This window comes from Marmota monax, unplaced genomic scaffold (assembly GCF_021218885.2).
Source record: "Marmota monax isolate L192 unplaced genomic scaffold, Marmota_monax_Labrador192_F-V1.1 WCK01_AAM20220418_F8-fsc00128, whole genome shotgun sequence".
NCBI classification, from domain to species: Eukaryota; Metazoa; Chordata; class Mammalia; order Rodentia; family Sciuridae; genus Marmota; species Marmota monax.
Window position 1 is genome coordinate 3008613 of NW_026693452.1, and position 19073 is coordinate 3027685.

Sequence of the window (19073 nt, forward strand, 5' to 3'; positions counted from 1 at the left end):
TTCATGGACTTGCAGTTCCTTAAAAATGGTTGTTTTTCCTTAGGAAGATGGTGCTTAGGCATACAAAAAAACTGTTTTGGTTCTGTAACAGGAATGAATTGATTAGTGCCAACTGATTATTTTGTAGTCTGAAAACACATTTAAAAAAGAAAAACAAAACCTTTTGCACTAAGATAGCATATTTTCAGGTTAGTATTTGGTAGCAGCTTTAGAAGAATTCATTTCCACCGACCATATAACAAAACATAACAGAATAGAACCCAAGGATGTGCTGATTTACAAAAAACGATGTGGTATTAATACATAGGTCTAGTAAAAAATAAATCCCACTTTAAACAGATTAAAAAAAACTTTTGTGGAACTCTAAGTCTAGGGATTATCTTGGAATGTTTATATTTCAAAATATACATTGAATTATTCTTGAGAATTCTGCCTGTGATATTTGAGCATTGTTAGTGTATGTTATGCTTTGGACCATTCTCAGACTTCTGGAAATTCAGTTTTTTACAAGGTCCTTTTCCTGAGTTGAAATTGATTCATGTAAAAATGTGCTTCTAACTTAACATTTCTGCAAAAATAAGATATGAATTAGAAAACATTTTCTGGTCCTACTTGCAAAAATCTGAAAAAAAATGGTAGTGTACTATTTCAATATCAGTGGAATTCTTTGAAGATTTTGAAATTCAACTACTATTATTAAGAGTTTACATCAGGCATTCTTCATTTCATGCATGAGCTTCCTAGCGGCCTTGAATTTCCAGAAATTATATTCATAATGTAGCATAGATCTGGATGTTTTCCAAATAAAGAGTCCATGAAGTCAAAAGGATACGACTCCACCAAAGATTATGAACCACTGGCCATTCAGTTAAAGAATAAATTTCCTAGCCCAGCATTGTGACCCTTGCCTGTGGTGGCAGCATTTGATAGGCTGAGGCTGGAGAATGGCTTGAGTCCAGGAGTTCAGGCAGCATAGTGAGACCTCATCTTAAAGATAAACAAATAAATAAATAAATTTTCTATATTTGGAAAGTTAAAATTATTATGATTATATTAAATAATTCATATGCTTCTAATTATATCTGAGTATTGTAAGTGTTTGTAATTGAGAATTTAGCACACAAGACTAGCTTTTGATATATTTTCATTCAGATCTCAGGAAAATGTTAATTCCCTGAGGTGGGGAAATAAGTATTTAGAGAGGCTTATTTCAAAGTCACGTAGATGTTGACAGGCCAACATTTGAGCCAATCTCAGATTGTCTAAATTCAGAGTCAGTATTTTTAATAACCAGGCTATGCTGGACTTCAAATCAGTAATAGCATTCGATTGATGTTAAAATGAGTAATTGATGTTTTAGTTAGCAATGAAAAATGTGTTGGAGATTATAATAATACACTAACCATATCTTGGGATTTTAGAGTCATAGACTCCCAGTTCATGGTATTATTCTGAAATCACACCCAAAGTAGGACCATTTCTACAGCATCCTTGGCAGGATCATTCACCCTCTGATTGTTATATCTGTTACCTATGATTACACATTCATTTCTTTTTTGACATTTTTAATCTTTATTTATGTCATATCAAAGACTATAATTCCTGCTTTTCACTAAGTTCCAGTTTTCCTCTTTTTATATATGATGCGTTTATTTATCTTCCATAAAATTATGAAGAAATACGTGACTCCTCCTTCGATTTTTTTTTGAGTTGAATTTATTAAGGTATAGTTTACATGCAGTAAAAATTTTGCAAGTGAGTACAATTGGGTAATATCCACCACAATCAAGACAATATTTCCATCACTCTGTCACTCCAAAAAGTTCCCTCATGCCTCTTTTTTGTCAGTTCTCTTCCTATATTAGCCTTAACCCCTGACAACCTTTAATCTAGCTAATGTCTGTATTGATGTCTGTTTTGTTTTTTCTAGAATATCATATACTTGAAATCATACAGAATGCTGCCTTTTGTGTCATCTTTCACTCAGCATAATGTTTTGGTATTCATTTTGTTGTTGCATGTGATAGGTTTTTCAGTAATGGGCTGGTGTTTTAACAATCTGAACCTACCCCTTCCACCCAATCCCTTATTTATTACATTTGCTAATTATTGTAGTGTAAACTTTGTCACCTTGGCCTATTTTAAACTTCCTAAAACAGTTTGCAAAAATTCTGAAAACTTAACAGTGGGTTCTCATGAGCTGTACCAACCAGCTTGAGTATACCACTGAATTTGTTGTTTTTTTTTTTTTTTCTTTTGTTGGGTAGCCTACTTTCCTATCAGGGTATTAATAGCTTGTTCGTCTGTTCATGAATTGATGGACTTCTGAGTGTTTCTTAGTTTTAGTCAGCATGAATGAAAATACTTTGAACTTTTGCATATAGATTTGTGAGGAACAGAAGTTCTCAGTTTTCTTGAGTTAATACCTAGTAGTGGGATTCTTGCATCTTGTAATAATATATTTTTCAATATCTGTAGTCTTTTAATGATGTATTTATCAGTATCTGTAATCTTTTGTTGAGTTCCCAAACTGTTTTCCAAAATGACTATACTATTTTGCATACCTATCAGTAATATATAAGAGTTTAGTGGCCCCGAATCCTTGATAGCACTTGGAATTGTCAGTTAATAAAATCTTAGCCATTTTTTATATCTTTATTATATGTGACTGTAACATTTTAGATTTGTTATTTCTTATTTTCAGTAGTATTTGGACTAACATAGGAAATTTAGGATAGACATTTCTAAAAACAAATTTTTTTGTCTTGTCACTCAAGATCTCACTGTGAGTGATAGTGAGATCTTAAAGGATGTTTCTTGAATTTCTTACTGTATACTTGCCTTTCATGTTGTTATATTTACTTTTAGTAAAGGATCATTAGGTAATTCTAATACTTAGCTGTTAAAAATTTTTAGATGTGTCTTTTTAAAAAGGTAGATAGTTTTAGGAAAAATTTAGAATAAAATGGTTGCCAAAAATTATCATAAAATATTTTTTCTAGTTTTTACTTGAACTCATAGGAAAAAAAAAAGATTATGTTACTACGTACATGCCAGTACTTTGCATTGAAGGAATTTCCCATCAAGGTTTTATAAACTCATAAAATTTATATCTTATTTTAAATCTCAAGAACAGTTAAACAGTTAAACCACTTTTTCTGAAACTACTTTCTGAAATATTGAAATCTTAATTTTGAAATTTTGGGTAGTTCTAATGTGGGCAAGGGGTTTAATTACATATACCCATGTGAAATTTTAATTTTTAATGTAAATTACTGTGTTGCTTTATTGGAATATGTATCATTGATTAGAAAGGGGATACAAAATATAACATTTAGAAGAATAACCTTATAATTAAGTAATCATGTTAGATTATAAATTGGAATAGCCATATTCGTAATTTGAATGTCCTACAATAATAAAAGATGTTTGTATAAACCTCTCCGAACAATTCTCATAGAAAATGAATAATTTATTCAGTCATTGATTCATACATACATTCCAGTCTTCCTCAGGTTTTATGTCTAGGTAAACATTGGGTCTGACTGCTTTTATTTTTTAAACATTTCTCCTAATCAACCCCCTTCTCTGCTTGAAAACAGGCCTATTTTCAGGTCTGTATTTCTTTGCTGAAATGTTATAGTGGTCTTTAAATGCTTTTATCTCCAGTCTCACCCCTTCTCATAGAATCCCCTCATGCCCTTTCCATAATGAATTCTCCCTTTTTTAATTTTGAAAAATATGAAATGATGGTTTTTCCAGTATGCTTTTGTTTTTGCTTCTTCAAATGGTTGAATAGTTCCTAAGTCATTATCAGATAGATGCTAAAGCAAGGTCCCAGTCTATACAAAGCTTCATGTGACCTGGCCTCAGTTTTTCCAGTATCATCTGATAGCCATTCATTTTGTTCATTAAAAAAGGGCTTGAGTGTCTTCTGTCTGCTATGCACAGTGTTAAGTAATAGAGCTCTATAAAGCAGCTTAAATTCTAGCTTGAGGGGTATGGATAGCATATATACACACACACACACACACATATACACACACACACAGACACACACACTATTGTCAGTTCCATGGACAATTATTGCTAGTTATTATAGTATATAATATATACTGTATTATAGTATAACTGTCAGTTATACCACATCATCAGAGTGTTGTAAGTGCCATAGAGAAGCTTAAGGCTGGGCTAAGGGGGAAAGAGAGCCCCAAGGTGTAAAAATGTGGGTGGGATTACCATTTAACAAGGACCATGTGAGATGGTCTCTCTGTTAAGGTGACATTTGGGCAGAGATTTGAAGCAGATGATAGTTGTAGATCTGACAGGAGAGTAGGTACTGAGGCCCAGAAGCAGGAGGATGCTTGACACGTTCAGAGAACTTTAATGGGTTGGCTGCAGAGGTGAAAGATAAGGTCAGGATGGTGGAGGCACCAGCCATCTGTATGCTGCTAATATGAGGACTGTGGCTTCTGAGCTCAGTGAGTTTGAGGCTGCATTGCATCCTCTGCATGGACAGAGATGCATCCTGTGTTCACTTTGATGTTTCTTAATTGCCATCCTCTCTTGCCCCACACTTTTCCTTCTGCCTAGAATAGTGCTTGGTCACCCCTCCTTGGCACCCTTTGTTGTAACTGAACTTGCTTGTCTTCTTTTCCTAGGTCATGGTTCTTGGGGGAAGACCTAGATTTCTCTTTAGCTTCCAAATTCCTACTCATTAAGTTATGGAATTGCTAAATATGGGATTAATCATTGAAAACTGGATAGAAGATACTAACAACATTATATAGTGACTGCTAGCTCACGTGGACATGGATTTTTGTTTCGCTGAACACTGTGTCTTCAGTACCCTAGGCAATGAGTTGTGTGGAATAGTTGGTGAATACTTGGTGAATGATTGGGTGCATATCCTTGTACCACTCTGTGCTGTCTCTACTCTGCTTCCTTAAAACCCATGGATTAGTTTCCCCAAGATCTGTTAATGTATTTTATGACAACCTTATGTTTTCACTAATGTCAAGCTCAAGAAATGCTAAATATGTGGGAAATTTATGCATTCATTCATCATAAACAAATACAATAGTAAAGAAATACAGTAGCAAATAAATTAGAAATAATTTATATCCAGGCCAAATTGATAAAGTTCATTGCAGAATGTTCTGGCTTATTCACACTTAATGTTTTGCTTTCTTTGGTGGGAATTTTTTGAGGTTAATTTATTATTGGGCCTCTAAATCTTTAATTAAAAAACACTAATAGGTTTAGAATAGAAGTTTATAAACAACTGAAATTCTGGTCCTGCTGAGTGTGAAAAATCATTAAGTCAGTGAATTTCTTAGGGGTTCATATGGCTATACAAGAATTTGTTCCTTGATTTATTTACCTGACTCTACTGGTTCAGGTCTGAGGTGTTTTAGAGCCTAGAAGTCTCTAAGAAGGCTCAAGCATGTATATTTCAGCCCCGGCACATCTAGTTATCATCATGGGCATGGAACTGTTACCAATAATTCCATGTCCCCCAGTGTATGCTTCCCCCAGGATATGGTTCCATATCCTGTTTGATCCAAAGTACCTGAATGCCTTGGAAACTGCCTGGGAAGGAAACCAGCAGATTCCAAATAGTGTAATTGCAGAAGCTATAAGGCTTAAGGCAAAATCTTTGATGTTAGTGGTAAGAGTCATCACCTCCCCACCATTTTTGTTTAACCAAAAATCATTTTTTCCAGTAGATTGTATATAATGGGTCATAAACATTGGATTACTGATCTTACTTTTTTAAAATTAATTTCTTAAATTTATATATGACAGCAGAATGCATTATAATTCTTATTACACATATAGAACACAGTTTTTCACATCTCTGGTTGTATACAAAGTATATTCATACCAGTTCATGTCTTCATACATGTACTTTGGATAATAATGTCCAACATATTCCACCATCATTTCTAACCCCATGCCCCCTTCCTTTTCCTTCCACCTCTCTGCCCTATGTAGAATTTGTCTCTTCCTCCCATGTTCCCCCTCCCTCCCTCCCCCACTAAGAATCAGCCTCTTTATATCAGAGAAATCATTTGACATTTGGTTTTTTGGGATTGGCTAACTTCACTTAGCATATCTTCTCTAACTCCATCCATTTACCTACAAATGCCATGATTTTATTTTCTTTTAATGCTGAGTAGTATTCCATTGTGTATATATGCCACATTTTTTTTTATCCATTAATTTATTGAAGGGCATCTAGATTGGTTCCACAGTTTAACTATTGTGAATTGTGCTGCTGTAAACATTGATGTGGCTGTGTCCCTGTAGTATGCTGTTTTTAAGTCCTTTGGGTATAGACCGAGGAAAGGGATAGCTAGGTCAAATAGTGGTTCCATTCCCAATTTTCTAAGAAATCTCCATACTGCTTTCCATATTGCCTGCACCAATTTGCAGTCCCACTAGCAGTGTATGAGTGTACCTTTTCCCCCACATCCTCGCCAGTGAAAATCAAAACTAAGATTTCATCTCACTCCAGTCAGAATGGCAGCTTTATGAATACAAACAACAATAAGTGTTAGATTATTGATCTTTCATACTGTTATACTATATTCAGTTTTGTCCATCTAAACTGTAATTTTACTAAAGTGCTGAGGTTTTGTTTTGAGTTTGAGATTCTGTTTTATTATTATCTTAATTTTAATGTATGTTAGGTCTTCTTTTTATTTCTCTATTTCTGTTAAATGACACATTGGTTTTCTCAGTCAAGAAAATTATTTTTTCTTAGGTTTTCTCAGTCGTTTCTTTTTTACACTTTTGTCATCCACTTCTATTTTTGTATTTTTTGGGTATGGTTTATTATGGAACACAATGTTAATAATACCTTTAATTAAAAAAAAATTTTTGTAGTTGTAGATGGACAGAACGCCTTTATTTTATTTGTTTATTTTTATTTTGTTGCTGAGGATCAAACCCAGTGCTTCACGCATGCTAGGCAAGTGCTCTGCCCCTAAGCTACAGCCCTTGCCCCCTTTAATTCTTACTTAACAATACATCATTGTTTTGCAATATTCCCCCAAAAGAGCATTATGTTGATCAGGTGCTGCTGTACTTGAGCAAGCTCAAGACTTAAACTGAGTTCCTGTTTAATAAAAGAGAATTGACATGGGTGGTATGCCATTTACACATTTTGGTGAGATTACAGGCTTTGAATGTTTAAGTCAACTAGATACCTGTGAAGTCATGGTGGATTTAAAGTATTCTTTTGTTTTGTAGTTTAAAGAACTACTCAATGAGAGAGGAATTTTAACAATACAGTTGTTTCTTTTATATAGGTCCTAATCCCTTTAAAGTACTAATTATTATTACCAATTAAAATTAGTGCCTGTTTGTAATGGCACTTCAAAGGCCCAGAAATTTAAGATTCTTGTTCTGCCTCTGCTGGAGAGCTGTATTGCTTTGGGCAGGTCAGCAGTCTGTCTGGCTTCTGGTTTGTCTCTTGGCAGCCGTTTCCATTCTAAGTCCTGGAGAAAATAGTGATAATTGGGTTCTAACAAACTCTTAGTTTTCCTCAGTTTCTTAAGCCCTTGGTATCTAGGTTGTAAGTGAAGATCATGGGACAGGGTGCTTTTTGACATGTCGTAATTGGTATGTGGTCAACACTTGATGAATCGGCTACATTTTTAGTACCAGTCTCAGCTTCTTCTTCCTGTATAATCTTTACTCCTCATTACCCTCTGTTCATCAGCCAGTACGGACTCAAAGGAAGCCAACTTAATTTAATAGTAGCCTAAGAAAAACAGGAGTCTGATACAGGGCTGTTATTTAGTCCATTAAAAAGTTAAGCCAAAATTGTTTTATCTGCTCTTTTCTCCAGGGGGGACAGCTCATTTGTTTAACTTGTACATTTATTGCATTGCTCTAACTTAATTACCCTAGATGTAAATTTCACTTTATAAATTGTATGATTTAGGAAGTGGTTAATTATTTTCCGTAGGACTGAACACTTTAAAAAGAATTCCTACAAGTATTTTCTCAAAATATTCAAATTACTTAGTATATTTTAAGCATTTGAGTTTAGAAAAAGATTTACCTGCTTTAATTTCTCTTAATACTTACTAAACTGTATTACTTTTCTGATTTTTTTTTTTTAATTTTAAGTTTTGAAGTAATTATAAACTCCCAAGAAGCTGCAAAAAAAGTGCAGAGTCCATGTACTCTTCACCTGTCTTTTCTCCATAGTAACATCCTGTTTAATTATAGTAGAAAACTATATTTAATTACTAAAATCTTAGTGATCTTACTCCTTTTGAAAAGTGTTGACAAACACAAGAATGTTGGTGTTTTTATCTTCCTTAGAGAGTAAAGATGTTGATGTGTACAGAATTAAAATTCTGTGTCTTATTTTTATCCGCAACAGACCACAGATGCATTTATTCTCTGTATTTTGTATCAAAGGGTGACAGATAACTAGGCAAATGGCTCATTTTTTTCCCCACTGGGTAATTCTGTCAGAGCCCTGGACATAGTCATGTAAAAATTTTAATTACATGGCATTCTTCCTAATTCCTCTTTGCTAGACTTCTTTATTTAATCACAACTAAACTTGCTTACTGGGAACTTTTATTCTTAATATGTAACTGAATATAAATGAAGAACTATCAGCAGTTAGTCAAGGAATGTAACAAGTATCTGGTATCACTATGCTGAGTATAGAGAAGATTTTGGAAAACTAGGAAGGAGTGTTTATTATGTAGCTAAATAAACAGTGATAGAACATTACCACATATTGTATAGTGTATTTCAGCAGATTTTATTGTCTCCTTAAATACATAACATGGTCATGTAATTGGCTTTCATTATACAGTTGTTGAGAATAGATGTACATAGTAATAAGTATGTTGTTAGAAAATTATGTAAGTCTTAAGAAAATAAATGTTTACTGTTACACTTAGAAATTCTAAGACTATTTGCTGTCGAGTGAAAGAATGATAATACATGTTTTACTGTGTGTCCTTTTTCTTTTCACCCTAGAAATTAATCTCTCTCTCTCTCCCTCCCTCCCTCCCTCCCTCTTGCTGGATAGGGCATCAAACCAAGGGCCACATACACACTAGGAAAGTAAGTTGTTTACCATTGAGTTACACCCCCAGCCCTCACCCTACAAATCTGTGGGTAAACTCAATCAGATTTCTTGGACTAAAACCGCATTTTTACTTTGAACTTCAAGTTGTGTCTCCATGACATTGTTCATGAAAACACAGTGTTAGGTCTTCTAGGTGGTAAATGTCATAGTTAACAAGTGTAAAATAAAAATGAACTATGACTTATTGTTTAGAATAACTGTATATTGATTGTCTAATGATTCTATTTAGCTTGATTTGTTTGTGTAAGAGTAGTAACTAAATTAGAACAACTATAGGGGATTAAACTTTTTGCCTGGGATCCTAGTTCTTATTTCCCAAAATAATGATACAACATAGTTGATCTGAGTGATGCTGTGATCTTTAATAATTCTGTAAGTTTTTTTTTGTAAATATTAAATGTCTTGTATTTTGTAGTGGGCATTACTGATACTGTAAATTAATGTTGAAGACTGGGTAGTTCTGCCCTCGAAAACATTTTAATATAGTGGAGATAAGATAGACAGATGGATCATTGAACAGTATGTGATTACTCTGAGACGTGAGTAGTTCCGTGGACACCCAATGGGAAGCAAGATTACTTTTTGTTGAAGTGATTAGGAGAACCATAAGATGATATTTGATCTGAATGTCAAAGGGTTGATAGAATTTTCATGGTGAAAATTATAAAATTTATTTATATCAATATTTTAGAAAATTGTAGTTTGACTTGCCTTCACTATCAGTGAATCAGAAGAAACTTTTGGGGAAAAAATAGCCTAAATTTAATATTTAAAATTAAGAAAAGTATCAGAAATAAAATACTTCAGGAAAAAACAGCAACAACGTACTTTTAAAATAAAAATGCTACTTTCTTTGCTCCTGAAACATTTAACAACTAGGTCATCATAAAAATTGTACTAAATATGACTTCCCTGGCCTGTATTGTTTTAAATGTATTGTATATATTTAAAGTGTACACAGGATGTTATGAGATATGTATATATAGTAAAATGGTTGCTACATGAGTTAACATAACTATTATCTCGCATAGTTACCCACTTTGTTCTTGTTTTGTGAGTGTAAAAGAGCAGCTAAAATATGCTCATTTAACAGGGATCACAAATACAGTGATTTTACCTATAATCTTCAGGTTGTACATTAGAACTCTAGATTTATTCATCCTACAATCTGTTACTTTGTATCCTATGAACTACATCTCCCCATTTCCACCCTGCAGGTAGACCATGGTGGTAGCTATTATTTTCTGTGTTTGTATATTTGACCTTTTTCTTTTCCTTTTTTAAAGATTCTACATAGAAGTGAGATCCTGCAGAATTTTTTTTTTTTTTTTCTATGTCTGTCTTGTTACACTTTGCAGATATCTTCCAGGTCCATTCATGTTGTGAGAGATGGCAAGATCTATTTTTCTAAGGCTAATTTATATAGGTATATTATAATGTATATTATATAATTTGTGTGTATATACATACATATATCACAATTTATCCATTCATTAGTCAGTAGACACCTAGGTTGTATCCATATTTTCAAATAATGTTGCAATGAACTTTATTAGGAGTGCAGATATCTTTATGAGATGGTTTCATTTCCTTTAGTTATCTTCCCAGAAGAATTGCTTGGTCATATGGTAATTCTATTTTTATTTCCTTAAGTAACATCCATACTGTTTTCCATAATGACTGACCCAACTACCATGTAGTCCCTGGGTACCCATTAAATATTAGTTCTAGTACTCTTGAGGATATCAAAATCTAAGAATGCTCCAATCCCTTTCTAAAATGGCATAGTATTTGCAAGAAACCTATACACATATGTAGACTACTTATAATACTTAACACCATTCTAATGCTATGTAAATACTTGTTATGCTGTGTTGTTTAGGGAATAATGACAAGAAAAAGCAGTCTGTGCATATTCAGTACAGAGAGACATTTTTTTTTTTTTTAGTAAATTTTCAGTCCAAGATTTGTAGAAACCACAGATGTATAACCTGCAGATATGAATGGCTCAATGTATTTTTTAAAGCTAATTTAATGAGCAAGTATACTTTATATATTTCATTTAATTTGTTAAATGCAAAAAAATTAAATGAGTTTTCTCCTTTGCTCAAGATGAAAATTGACATTGCTGCTTTATTAATTTTGAAGTTTTAATGTTTAAAGTATTTCTATTACTTTTGAGCAAAATAACATTAAAAAATGTTGTGATTATGGAGTTTGGCATTGTTGAGAGGGAGCTGTTGGTGCAGGCCTGAAGAATAGTCTAGGGAAAGAAAGGAATGGAAGATGTGGAGGAATGACAACATGAGAGGGAAAAGGGGAAAAGGGGAGAGAATAGAAGAGTTCTTCCGTAGGTCATACATATTATTGAAGCCATATCAGTGTTCAGGCCTGCAACATTGCTGAAATGTAGTTTGTCAAACCTATAAAGAGCAGAAAATCTTTTGAGTTAGCAATAGTTATACAATAAATTTTAATGAAAAATGGCACCATAAAATTGGTTTTCTCCACCTTCTTTTCCACAGAGACTGAGATTTACATCTGCGTCATCAGAGTAAATATGTTCAGTGATTCCCAGGTTGTCTCAGTTGCATAACCACACATGGGTTGGCATTGATGTCTGTACTTTCAGGAGCAGTTGCGAGGAACCCTTCAAGGCATGGCAGCTGCTGAAAACATATCAAAGCTACTATTGTCACCAGCATGTACCTGTGTGATTGTGGCCGGATCGGGGAACATTACCACATTAACTTTCTAAGGTGGTAATACTAGTGCTCTCTGTTCATAGCGTGGAGAAGAGCATTGCATTTTTCATAGAAAACATTTTCATAGAAAAATTCATAGAAAGTTTTTTTCTCTATAGGTTTTCATGTACTGTGAATTTTCTCAGCTTGACTAATTCTTTTTTTTTTTTTCTTTGATGCTAGGGAACAAACCCAGGGTCTCACTCAGTCTAGGCAAGCATTCTGCCACTGAACATATCTCAGCCCTATGACTAATTCTTTCATTAATAATCATCTACTTTTTGATCACTGCTTGCCAATACTGAAAGATCTTTTAAGGGAGCCTCGTATTCTAGCCTTTCTTCTTCCTACCCTGCTTGCTGACATCCACTTTGGGGAAGAATTTAATCTCTGCTTTGCATATACTGATGTCACCTGACAAAGAATCATTCCAGTCCAGTGAAAAGCCTGTTTAACAAGCCGTATGACAGGAAATTGGTTGCATTCCACTATCTGGTACTTTGGGGTGGAGTTATTACTTACATGGCTTATAGTTATTAATCTTACCTGTGTGTACCTTCTTGAGTTTTGTTAAAATTTAGAAAAGCTCTTAAATAGCAGGTAGGGTCTGTTGACATTCATATATTTGTGGGTGTCTTACCCTTCTTAAGTGACAGGCATAAGTTCCGTGCATAGGCTTCAGTTATGCTTTTGCATTCCATCAACTGCTATTAAGGGATCTATAAAAAGTCCTGTTTTTATTAAAAAAATTTTTCAAGATGGTGAAGGAACTACCTTAGTAAATAATGTCCTGGCTTATTGAAATTGTAGTTAAAACTAAATTAATATTTCACCATCAGTTAAATCTGTTTTCCTCATAAGAATTCATTCAACTCACACTAATTTTAGTTGCAAAGAAGAGAAACATCTGTGGACAGGAATTTACAAGGCATATACATTGACCAGTAACTTACTGCCAGATGCCTGAAATATAAAGAAGTCCTACCAAATAAACAGGGGTGAAATAAGCTTTTGAAAGGTAAATATTAAATATAGCAATAGGTTGAGGAAAAGTTATAGGAATATAAAATTAGAATAGAAAAAATATTGCTTGATGAAAGGGAGAGTAAATTAAATTAGTCCATAGTGTGAGATGTGTTTTGCATTGGGTGATTTGATGAAAGATTGACCCTGTAAGCCAAGAACGGGGTGCACGCCTATAATCACAGCAGCCTGGGAGGCTGAGGCAGGAGGATCAAAGGCCAGCCTCAGCAATTTAGCAAGGCCCTAAGCAACTCAGTGAGTCCCTGTCTCTAAAATATAAAAAAGAGCTGGAGATGTGGCTTGGTGATTAAGTGCCCCTAGGTTCAATCCCCAGTACACACACACACACACACACACACACACATACACAAAGACTGACATTGCACTGTGTTGTATCATAGGATAGGTGGAGTACATTTGACATTCTTTTACTCGCCATTTGAATTCTTGATTTGGTTTTTTCATTCAACAAGTTTACAAGGGTCTACTTTGTGTGCTAAAAATATTAAGATGGTAAAATGTTATTCTTTCACACAAAGAGCTTGTACAAGTACTAGTTATGAATAGGTAATTATTAAATACTGTAGTACCGACATCTGTTTTGTGGTTTCATTGACTTCCCCCAACAAGTATTTGGAGTTCCTTATTATCCGTTGCACTTCTTCCTGAAGCTCTCTTGGCATTTACCTGATGTAAATACACATACTTGTGTTCTTGAAATTTGGGCCACCTTTTTTTTTTTTTCCTTATACTGAAGATCATCCCATTAGTGGCTTGTTCTTTAGACAGGATTATTCAAGATTGTAAAGAAAGCATGGAACAGCTTTAATGAGGAAATAATATCAGTAACAAAACTAGATGTTCAAGAAAGTGGTAGGAATCACATTTTGGGGTACTAAATGGAATTAGAAGTTGAATTCAAGTTTCACAAAGAAGAATTCATCATTGAAAGAGGCACTGATTTATATGCCTAAATATAATTGCTTTCTATATTTTATCAGTTCTGTATCAAGAAAGTGCTACTAAAACTCTTGGGAATCAGATGGCTACTTCAACATGCTATAATAGAATGTATTTACAAAGTAGAATGTAGTAATTTTCTCTATTTTTTAAAAGTTATAGTCTGGTGATTGAAAAATAAAATTTGGCATGTAGTTGTCCAGAATCTCTTCATGTATTATGTTATTGTTTTAAAGTAGTACTGATGACAAAGTTTAGCTCATACCATTTAGAAAGTAAATTTATTCTTTTATTTGTTGTACTTCTAAATTCTGTAAGTTTACTTACTTTTGCCCTATCTTCAGATTTGATGGAGTTTTGTTGTATTTGTGATGTGAGAAGCATTGCCGAGTTTTAGAGTTAGGGTAGTGATTACTTTAAATGCACAAATTAGGATGAGTCCACTTTTGGGAATAGTACTGTATGTTGGAGCCAATTTAGCCTGGATGTGTGGAGGAAAAGTCCTCTTTAGTAGTCCCTGCTAGGGGAAGAGCAGCCCAAGAATAATCCATTCAATCTGTTGTTCATGGGAATTCAAGGTGAAGAAGCAATGGAATCTGCAATAGGAGGGTGTGTATGTGTGAATATCTAAATGAACAGGAACACACCTGTGCACATATTTTATATGACTGGCCACCAGAGAATTCTCCTTGTGGGTATGGGACTCTACATAATAGCCTGCTACCAGTGCTAGGAATTGGGACTGGCAAATGGAAGTGGTGCCCCAATACTAAGAAGAGAGAGAGAGCAAGGACCAGAGTAGGGACCTCCAAAAAAGTGTCAGAACAGAAGCTTAGTTAACATAAGAGCTATAAACAGGGTTAAGAGAGTAGAAGAGGTAGGAGTAGAACAGAGTGGGTATCAGAATAGGCTAAAAACCCTAGTCATCTAATTGGGAGTGTAGATACTGGGTAATGTTGATGACGACTTTATCCAGAATTGAAGGTAGGGGCTGAAACTGTCCTAAGTCCATATCAGTGATCTTTGATTTAAGTGACAGGAGAAGTAGAAGCACATGGAAGTCAGAAAAGGCTGGGTTTGACATTATTTACGTAAAGTATCTTTTAAGGGGAAAAAAATCATTGCCATTGTTAATCAGTAATCATTTAGTCTGCTTTATTGGCACTGATGTGGCATCACGAGATGCTGAGAACTGCTGATGCCTCACAGTAGCGTCTTTAACAGGGAACTGCTGCTGAAATGAACAGACTTAAGCTTTGGTGTAAATGTGCTTTCTTGCACAATAGGAGGATATGAAAAAGCATGCTAGGCATGAGAGTTTTAATGTCACAATTCTGAAGGCAAAATGACACTGTTAAAGAGTTTAGTTTCTTAGTTGGGTAAGAGGAAGCAAGATAAATACATGGTTATGATATTTTGACATTAAAATGAGAGCTTTCCACACCTTTCATTTACTGCTTAGAAGAAGTCATATTAGCAAATTTTTGGTTGCAATCAGTTGATACTTGCTGGTTTGAGGAGAGGAAAAGGCTTTTATGGACCCATACTGGGAACTGTGTGGTGAATTGAATGCATGGAGCTTGAACAAACAGAGCCATAGTTGCTTCAAGGACCTCATTAGCAGATTTTATACCTTCTATACCTAGACTACTGCCATTAAGGTGGCTTCACTCTAAAGATTTGACCTTTCTGTCTTACCTTTTCAAATTTTATATTCTAGCAGAGAAAGATTAGATTAACCCTGTTCAGATCAGATACCTGTCTCTACCACAGCCAGGGAATGCAGAGTTATGAATATGGTCATAGCCCCACAACTTTAATTCTCTGTGTTGGGGGCCATTCCCAAAGAAGAGGAAATCAAAAGCTTGGCAGCTCTCCTAAGAGGTGTCTAGAACATCTCACCTTTGGAAGCTTAAGCACTTCTTTTGTTTTGTCTCCTTTATGCTCACCCCCTTCCCACTTATATGAAAACAAAGGTGACCTTGCTTTTCTCTTTTTTGATGCAGTGTTCTTAGTAGAAGAAAAACCAAATGTATGCTGAGGTTCCTCATGGAAAGGCATTTCCATAGCTCTGCTGACTGGGTAATATGTTGTCTCTGGTTCCATTGATATTTTACAGCCTAAATTTAACTCCTGCCAACTCGCCATAAACATGACTAGGGCAAAGGAAGAAGAAATTAAAGGAAAATGTATCAAATGGGAAACACAGGGTTACTTATTATACCCCATTGATTAGTTAGGAAAGAAACTGGCTGTAGTCCTAGTTTTGCATCTGTGTACAAAGCCCTAACCTGTTTTACTTCAGATTTTGTATTTCTGTTGCTTTCGGCTAATATCTTGGCTTATAAGGGCTCTCTGCCTCTAGCAAGCTGACTCAGCCCTTCATTCCTGAAAGGGTCTTAGCCTTGGTGGTTCTAGCTGTATGGAATTATGACTCCTGCACTATCCATCCAACTTTATATCTTCTATTTTTGTTGTTTTTCTTCTGTCATGAGAAAACCAAACAGCATGAAAAACTCAGCTTTCAGTAGAAATAGTTTTTTTCAAACAAAAATAGTTTTGTCTCCTGCTGTAAGTATTTCTTCCTTGTGTACTGAATAAAACTAGATCAACAGATTTCAGAGTTCTTGGGGAAAGAATCAAAACTTTGAGAGCAGATAAAAGATGCCACCAGCACCATCACCACTTAGATCCCACATTCAGTGTGTTTTAGAGGTGGGAAACATAGCCTGGTTGATGTACTGCAGGACAGTACCCTAGTTTCAGGGTTTAGCTGGGGCAGAAGCATGTATATCAGGCTTCCAGAAGGCTTTATCTCCCACTTTGGGGACATCTGTGTCTGGACAAGAGTCTGATAAGACTCCTGATGGTAGATGGTTATCTACCCCTCATCTTTTAAAGTAAATTCTTGGATCAGAGGCCATGTGATTTATTTCAAGCATTCACTCATCTTAAATAGTGGTATTGGCATAGTCAAATTCAGAATTGGTGTTTGTTATAGTGGGGACTAACCATCACTGTTGCTGTAATGTGAAGGGCTTGATGTAATTTGCCTGATCAGAGGCAGTCTGAATGGTGGCATCAAGCAAAGGTTTCTCAGCAGTAGAAGTAGTGAGGCCTGTCTTAATAAGTTAATGCAGTTAAGCCCTTGCATAACTGTTGCTCCTTCCATCTGGTAGTTTCCATGAACCTGTGGAGTAAGGACTAGACAGACTGGTGTAGAAGTATGACCTGTTCTGTAATGTAGGTCATCCTTTTCCGCCAGATTATGTTTGCCTTGGCAGGGGCAGAATTCTCTTAAAAATACACATGGGACAGGAATTTTGGGGGTTTGTGGCCTTGTTATGAGAGGTGCATTCCCTGAATCTCCCTATTATCCTCCAGATCTTTTCAAGGTCAGTGATCATGGTGCAGGAGAGAGGAGGACTGCAGGCTTCCCAGCCACTTCTGTCTATTAGAGTAATTTCTTTTTTCTTTTCTTTTCTTTTTCTTTTCTTTCTTTCTTTTTTTTTTTTTTTTGATAATTCACTTATTTATTTGTTAATGCAGTTGCTGAGGAGATAAGTGTGGCTCATGTGTCAATTGCAACAAGTAGACCCATCTCCAGTCTGGCTCTTGAAGGATAGCATTCTAGGGTTTGTTCTTGTTTGCCAGGAACATGTGGTTCTGAGAACCAGATTGTGCATCTCTAAGCATTAATTTCCTCTGATGTTTCCTATGTTTGACTCTCTTGTTGTTAAACTAAACCTGTGCTTTAGTTTCATTCACATTGATGCATCCTGTAAGTCCCTTTCTTGTGGTCACATCAGGGTATTTCTTTCTTTTTTTTTAATATTTATTTTTTAGTTTTAGGTGGACACAATATCTCTATTTTATTTTTATGTGGTGTTGAGGATCGAACCCAGCACCCCACTCATGTCAGGCGAGTGCGCTACCGCTTGAGCCACATCCCCAGACCCCACATCAAGGTATTTCTTGCCCGCATCCCTCACAGGTGGTGGAAGTGGGATTCCCTATGGTGAAATAGGCTGGCTAAGAAAAATAGAACGGCAAAACAAAAAACAAAACAAAAAAACAAACAAAAAACCCACAGAACACAGAAAGTAGTTTCAAAAGCTGGTGGGACAGGTAAGCTGATCAGACTCAACTGCTAAGACTCTGACAAAATGGAGCCTGCTTCTACCCTGAAACTTCAAAGGCCTTCCATAGAATGTTCTTCACCAAAAAAGGTTAAAGGTGGGCTGTTCAGTTCCTATCAGTTATGCCCATCTCTGGAACTACTATGAGGGATCTCCCTTGCAGAGTGGAGATAAAGGTCATGTGCCTTGGGCAATCTGTTGCCTGGGAGAGCCAATACAGTTCCCAAGGCCAAACCTAAATCTCTCTGGCTTCATGCTGAGAGAAAATCCTCCTGTATTGCATGGATGGCTTCCAACAGGTATTGAGTTACTTGAAAAACACTTTCCAGGCCTGGGGTTGTGGCTCAGTGGTAGAGCGCCTGCCTATCATGTGTGAGGCACTGGGTTCAATTCTCAGTACCGCATATAAATAAATGAATAAAATAAAGGTTCAGCATCATTCTAAAAAAAGAAAAAAAAAAAAAAGAAAGAAAATGCTTTTTAGTTCCTGCAACTGTTGTTTTGAGAACTTGTATTGGATTTATTTGTGGAAGGCTGCTCCCGGCTGCAGAACCGTAGCAGGCTGCCAGGGCTGTTGTTCCTGTCCAGGCTGCTGCTGCTGCGTAGGCTGCTGGTTATTGCCATCAGCCTCGTGGTATAGGGTACCTCCCTGGTTCACAGTGCCCTTGTGGTTGAGGTAATCCTCTTGAATCACCTCTTCCATGAAGCCTACAGCTCCTTTATATGGCCATCTGCAGCAGCTGCTGCTGCTGCTTCTGCGGCTGCCGCTTCTGCAGTTGCCACTGGTACACCTTGCTCTGCTTCAGCTGCTATTTCCATATTGTACATCCCCAGACCATAATAGTTGGGGTCAGGGCTGGTACCAGTGTGCCATGGCTGTGATGCACCAGATGCTGGGTGGCCTCTACATGCATAGTTTGGCTGGAAATAGGATAGAGTCCTGATTCAGGGTGGAGCTAGTCCTAGAGATTTGTCCAGAGTAATTTATTTTCTAAATTCCCAAGACTTAAGCAAGATTTTTAGCCATGTCCAATGAATACACTTTTAACTTACTATCTTAGTTGAGTCAAATCTTTGACT

The 19073-nt window shown here is 35.7% G+C and overlaps 1 protein-coding gene across 8 annotated transcripts in view; it reads left to right on the top strand.

Moving 5' to 3' along the window:
• The window catches only part of Wdfy3 (WD repeat and FYVE domain containing 3), a 256720-nt gene that overhangs the window by 895 nt on the left and 236752 nt on the right, over window positions 1–19073 (top strand). The gene's annotated exons all lie outside the window — the stretch shown is intronic.